This window comes from Lemur catta, chromosome 22 (genome assembly GCF_020740605.2).
Source record: "Lemur catta isolate mLemCat1 chromosome 22, mLemCat1.pri, whole genome shotgun sequence".
In the NCBI taxonomy this organism is placed as follows: domain Eukaryota; kingdom Metazoa; phylum Chordata; class Mammalia; order Primates; family Lemuridae; genus Lemur; species Lemur catta.
The window spans coordinates 10,755,100-10,761,220 of NC_059149.1; positions in this window are offsets into that span (position 1 = coordinate 10,755,100).

Below are 6,121 nucleotides of genomic sequence, written 5' to 3' on the forward strand. Positions count from 1 at the left end.
AAAAGACAAAGGAGGGGAAATATACCCAGCAGTTAGAATAAACGAGTGAAAAGGAAAGATGACTCACTCAACTGTGCCCACTTCCCTGTCTTTCCCACTCTGTCCCCCAAACACAATAAACTCTCAAGTTTCTAAACTACAAATAGTTTGTGTCTTTTGCAGTCACCTGCCCACATCCTGACCACTTCTCAGGGGCTCACTGAAGTCTACTTTCTGTGTGAATCTTCTTATTCCTTCGCTCTGAGTTCTGTGTCTCATAGGTTTGCTTTTAACTTTGGATACCAGTTATTCCTTATACGTTCAGATCTTTTCCTTACATTTCATGTGTTGATTACATGTCCCCAGTAGGACCACATGCTTCTTTAATCAGGAGCCGTATCTTATGTCCCCTCTGTGTCTCATGAAGAACCTAGCACAATGGGAAGAACACGGGATTCTGTCGAATGATCTCATTCCTCGCATAGATAGCTCATGTCGCTTCATCAGACCACCCTGAACATTCACCTTCTGGGGCTTGAAACGCTTTTTTTAAAATTTAGAATAAAGTGATGTTTGATATATGATGAGGTACTTGGTTGTTTGTGTTTCTCCTTTACAGCTCCATGTGATTTGGGGCAATTTATCATCTCGCTGATGCTCCAGCTCTGACCTGTCTCAGCTGCCACAGCCTCAAGTAATGTTGCATCATTGATCTGACTTGGATTGAATCTTCCGTGTGTGAGAAAAAGGCATCTCCCCGTAGTTTGTTTTCAATCAGGCTTACTACCTGTGACGATCCCTAAGCACGTCATGCGGGTTGAGGATAACTATAATTTTAATTGCATCTATAAAAGCACAGTTGGCACTGATCGTGGTGGGAGAACCACGTAAAACCTCAGAGCAAAGATGATCATGCAGTTAACCTTTGGCCTCGTGCTGGTTTCTGCTTCACTCAGGCAAGGTTGTTAAAGGTATTGACATTTATGAATGCTGAAGTTTTTTTTTTTTTGGTCCTGTTTGCCAGTTTCAGGTGAACAAATGATGGTGGGGGCATGGCACTTCATCTGGGCACTTACTCTTTCCCCTACTGTGAATCGCCTGTGCCAGGAAAATCTTTTTCTTTGTATGCAGTTGTCCCATTGTCTATCCACACATTAGTTCCTTTATTCTTTTCCCCTTCTCTTTATCACGGTAAAATATAAATTTTAGAAAGTTAAATTATACTTCCAAACTTATATTGAAAAGAGCAATTTTCTTTGCCATCCTATTCACTCCCAATTTCTGCTCCCCTGAGGAAACCCCCTTCAACATTTTTAGCTGTCCTTTTACATTTACATCTGTGATTGTGAATACTATTTCTATACTCTTTCTTAAAAATTTTGTTTAGCTTTGTATATTCTCTGTTGAATACCTACTAGATAGAAAAAGCATTTAGTTTTTTTTGAATACTTAGCAACACACCCACACATAAAATCATGAAAACATGCACACGTAACACAAACACATCCACTTATAAATACTCTATTCTCTCAATGTAGTTATTCCTTCCTTTCAATATAGTATATTTTTATTAGATCAATATTATGTGTTTCTATTACTAAGACATTGTAACAATCATTCATGGCTGAGCCAGGTAGTATATCACAATTATATTTTCTTTCTAGGACAATATTAAGTCCCTTCTGAGGTCTAGCACTACCTTGTTTTTATTTTATTAGTTATCTCTGTATCAATCACAAATTTCTCTCCACATTATCTAACAGAGTTGGAGATGTCCCCGGAATATATTCAAACACATCAGGCACTTTATCTGTTTTCTAAGTGGAAATGTTGCCTCTGGAACCCACAGCCTTGCAGCTCCAGTTTGAACTGGTTACTCCCTGTGGCTGAAGCACAGCCAACATCCTGGAACTCTTTCCCCATCATCTTGGGAATCCCTTTTGCTTCTCTTCCATTTTGGATTCTAGGTTTTTCCTTTTCTATTTTTCTCTATTGTTTTCATGAGCATATCATCGTAGAATTTCATAGGAAAAGAAACATTTTCCTGTCTGATAATATCTTTATTCTGTCCTAATTTAGTGATAGCTTGGCTAGGTATAGAATTCCAGGTCGTAAATCATCTCCCTTAGAAAACAGAAGTCCGGTAATATCTTTTCTCATATTCTTTTGTCTTTTTACTCTGGAAAAACTTGGGAACTTCTATTTTAGATGTTTGAAATTCTGAAATTTCAAAGTAATAGGTTTAACTGTGGATCTTTTATTGTTTTTCATTCCGTATTTCCAAAGTGTTCTCTTCAATTTATGTCATGCCCTGACATTTGAGGTCTTCTTCATTATTTCTTTGTCAATTTCTTCTTTTCCCCTCCCCTCCTTTATCTGTTCTCTCTAGAAATATACAGTTCCAAGTCTGATTCCTTAATTTTCTTAAATTTTCTCAACAATTTTCATACCTTTGGTTCTACTTTTTTGGGAATATTTCTCAACTATTAAGTTGATTGTACAAATATATCTACGGAATTATTTAAAATTTTGATGTCATTTTTAGTTTCTCAGATCCTTTTTTATTCTGACACTTTTATATATTTTTCATGTTTTACAGATTCATTTCTTATCTAAGAATATTATAGATGATTTTTAGTTTTTTTTTTTTTTTGCTAAAAAGTAGAAACAATTTTAATCTTAATTTTCTTCTTTCCCTTATATTGGCTTCCCCACTCCCCCCTGCATTCCTTTTATTCTTTTTTTCAATTTTGGTATCCTTTTCCAGGAGAGGCTTTCCTCAAATATCTGGTCACCGTTGACTTTCCTTTCACATCTACAAATGAGGCACCAAGAAAACAAACCAACCAACCAACCTGTTAGGGTGGGATTCATGGCTCAGGTTGAAAAAGAATTCTCGACACAAAGATTTAGGAAGTAAAAGGTTTATTTTACTTTCCTGGAGAGAAGAGGAGAAGGGCTCAGCACACAAAGGAAAGAAAGTAGTGCAGGCCCAGAGGACAAGTGGCTTGGGATTTTACTGAGGGTAAAGGGAGAAGAAAAAAAGAATATTGTTGAATCTGATAGCAAGAGGGCTGTGAAGCAGTTGTGTCTGTTTTTCCCTTTTTTTTTTTTCCTTCTCTGTGAGGCTGGCTTATCAGAGTCCTTGGAATGTGGTCTGGGAAGAGCTGGGGCAGGGAGCTCACACCCCTGTTGTCTGCTCAGGGCTCTTTAAGGCTATTAAAACAATAGGTGGTTAATCTTAAAGACCCCAAGTTGAGCCACAGGTGGCTAATCAAAGGGGCAGTTGTGCCCTGTGATCTTTCTGTTCAAGGGGCAATTATGTGCTGTGAGTTTATCCCTCATTCTTTCTGTGAGTTTATTTTTCCTCCATTAGATAGTTCATTAGTAAGGCCATTCTATCACAACCCATTCAAAAGCTCTGTGAATGGGCAGGGCTTGTTAACTGGTGAGCTCCATGGGTGGGTGATCAGGTTGACCCTGCTTGCCTGGTTTGAGGACCCCCAAATGTCAGTATCCAAAGTTCTTTTCTTTCAGCCTTGTCCATTTCCCCACATAGGAATCCACCAATTTCCTACGTGAGTTGTATAAGCTTTCTCACTATGCAGTGTAGTTACTGTCACTCTCTATGAATAGTAGTTACTATTCGGTGAACACCGTCACCGTTCTAAGTATGGCACACACTCCTTTCTGTAGCTGTACCTGGACTCTTTCTCTAGAGCTTGCTTGTTTCAACTTCTCCAAAGTATAAATAACCATGGTGTAGTGGGTACAGGGAAACCACCCAGTGTGATGCACAAAAGCATCTGGGAGAATGTCTGCAACTCTTAAAGCCTTTCAAGCAGTCCTGCTTGCTGACTGACTCTGTCCCTCATCTTCACTATTCTGAGAAAAGAAAAATAGCTCAGAGCACTCTGGGCTAGGAAGCTGTGGTGTGCAGGCCCAGGGAGACATGAGTATTGGGACTTCGGTCATGCACCCTCCACCCCACACCCAGGCCTGGGAGCAATTGTTTAAAGGAATTTTGTAGCTGCCTCCCCCATTTTCTTCATGTTCCTGGAATTGGTGATAAAGAGAACAATATGTGGCCAATCAATAGCTTATGCTATTTTAATGTAAATTCTTGGTAAACAACGCAGGAATTGCCTCTTCTTTTCCTTTAAAAAATCTACTTGTAACTGCTTCTAATAGCAGTGTATATTCAGGATAACTTGAATCTAGGCTCCCAGGTTGCAATCCTTAAGGTTGGCCCAAATAAACTCCCTATTTATTTTAGGATGTTTGAATGCTCTTTGAAAAATCCCCTCCAAATAGTAGTCTGGCTTCTATCTTGAACACCTTCATTGACTTGAAATTCTAAGAGAGTCATTCAGTTTGGGACAGCTCTTTGAAAATTATGCTTACTATAAGGAAAAAAAAAATGTTTCCCTGTAGTTTCTGCAGAATTGGTCCTCGTTCTATCATGTGAGACCAGGCAGAACAAGCCTAATCCCTCTTCCATATGATAGACTCTCAAATATTTGAAGACAAATATCAAGTCCCCCTGAGTCTAATTATATTGAAAATAGAAAGGGAAAAAAAATAAATGACAAAGGAAGGGAATTGGTACACGTCAGTGATTGATGAAGCCTCACAGATTGAAACAAATAGGTAAAAGCAGAGATAAGTACCGTAGAATTTCCTATTCTGCACTTCCTCCAAGAGGAGAAGCTGCCACCAGAATAGAAATTTTTTGTTACTACCTTTTGGGGACCTGCCTTGATGGTATTAACATAAGTGCTACCAAATGGACTGGGAAATAATCTTTAAACATATCTTATAAAGGGTCTTTATTGTAATCTGCTAGACTTTCAGCCTGAAATGGATAATCATAGAAGGGGATGCTCTGGTTTTACAAGGCAGTAATGTGGTGTCTGAGCAGTCAGACTTTACTGAGAGGCAGACTACAGAGGAGTTTGTCCCCAGCAAGCTCCTCTGATCACTGCAGAGCTGCTACAGCTTGAGAGGTGTGATCAGAGTCAGAAAGCCTTTTGTTAACAAAAGACAGTTCTGTTCCTTCTTCCTTATTTGAGTTTTTGACCAACTTTTACACTGGGTATCGTGTTCAAACCCTATATACCTATATATCTTCAACTAAAGATCTTTTTAAAACTGCCCACTTACATAAAAATGTTAAGATATGAAGACTTCTGATTGAGCAGTTTTTCCCCCAAATCACAACAGATTCTCAGTCTGCAGAGTCTCCTTTGAGATGTCAGAGGTGTCGGTGAATCTCACAGTGTGATTTGGACAAGTTGTCCCTCCTTAGGGTCTACAATGAATGGCCACGACTGGGCTTAGAAAACTATGGCCCTTGGACCGAATGCAGCCTGTTACCTGTTTATGGGTGGCTCATGAACTAAGAGGATTTTTGTGTTTTTTAAATGGTTGGAAAAAAATCAAAAGAAGAATGATACTATAAATTCATAAAATTACATGAAAATCAGATTTCCATGTCCATAAATAAAGTTTCACTTCAACACAGCCATGCTTGTCTGTTTACATATGGTGTCTGACTGTTTTCTTGTTACAATAGCTGAGTTGGGTAATTTCATCAGAGACCTTGTGGCCCATAAAGTGTAACATATTTGCTATCTGGACTTTACCGAAATAGTTTGCTCAACCCTGGGCTAGGGAATAAAAATCTGTTCAGTGGGAGGAACCAAGAGTCTCAATCTGAAGGAAAAGAAAGAAAAAAAATCTGATGGGTGTTTTGGAGGGAAGGATTTATCAAAAACTGAAAAAAGTGTCAACAAAGAGAGATCGACACTATTCCATTTTGGTGAAAGCCGTAGATCAAAACTACCTGAAGCTTTTAAGATTCCTTAAAAGCTCATCCCAGGTTTGGACAGCTCTGTGAAAATTGTGCTCACTATAAAGAAAAAAAAAAGTCTCCCTGTAGTTTCTGCAGCATTGGTCTTAGTTGTGCTACTTGGGACCAGACAGAACAGGTCTAATTTGTCTTCCATGTGACAGACTTTCAAATATTTGAAGACAAATATCAAGTCCCCCTGAGTCTAATTATATTGAAAAGGGGAAAATATCGGGGGGAAATAAAAGTAGGAGAATTGGTACATGTCAGTGATGGATGAGGCTTCACATA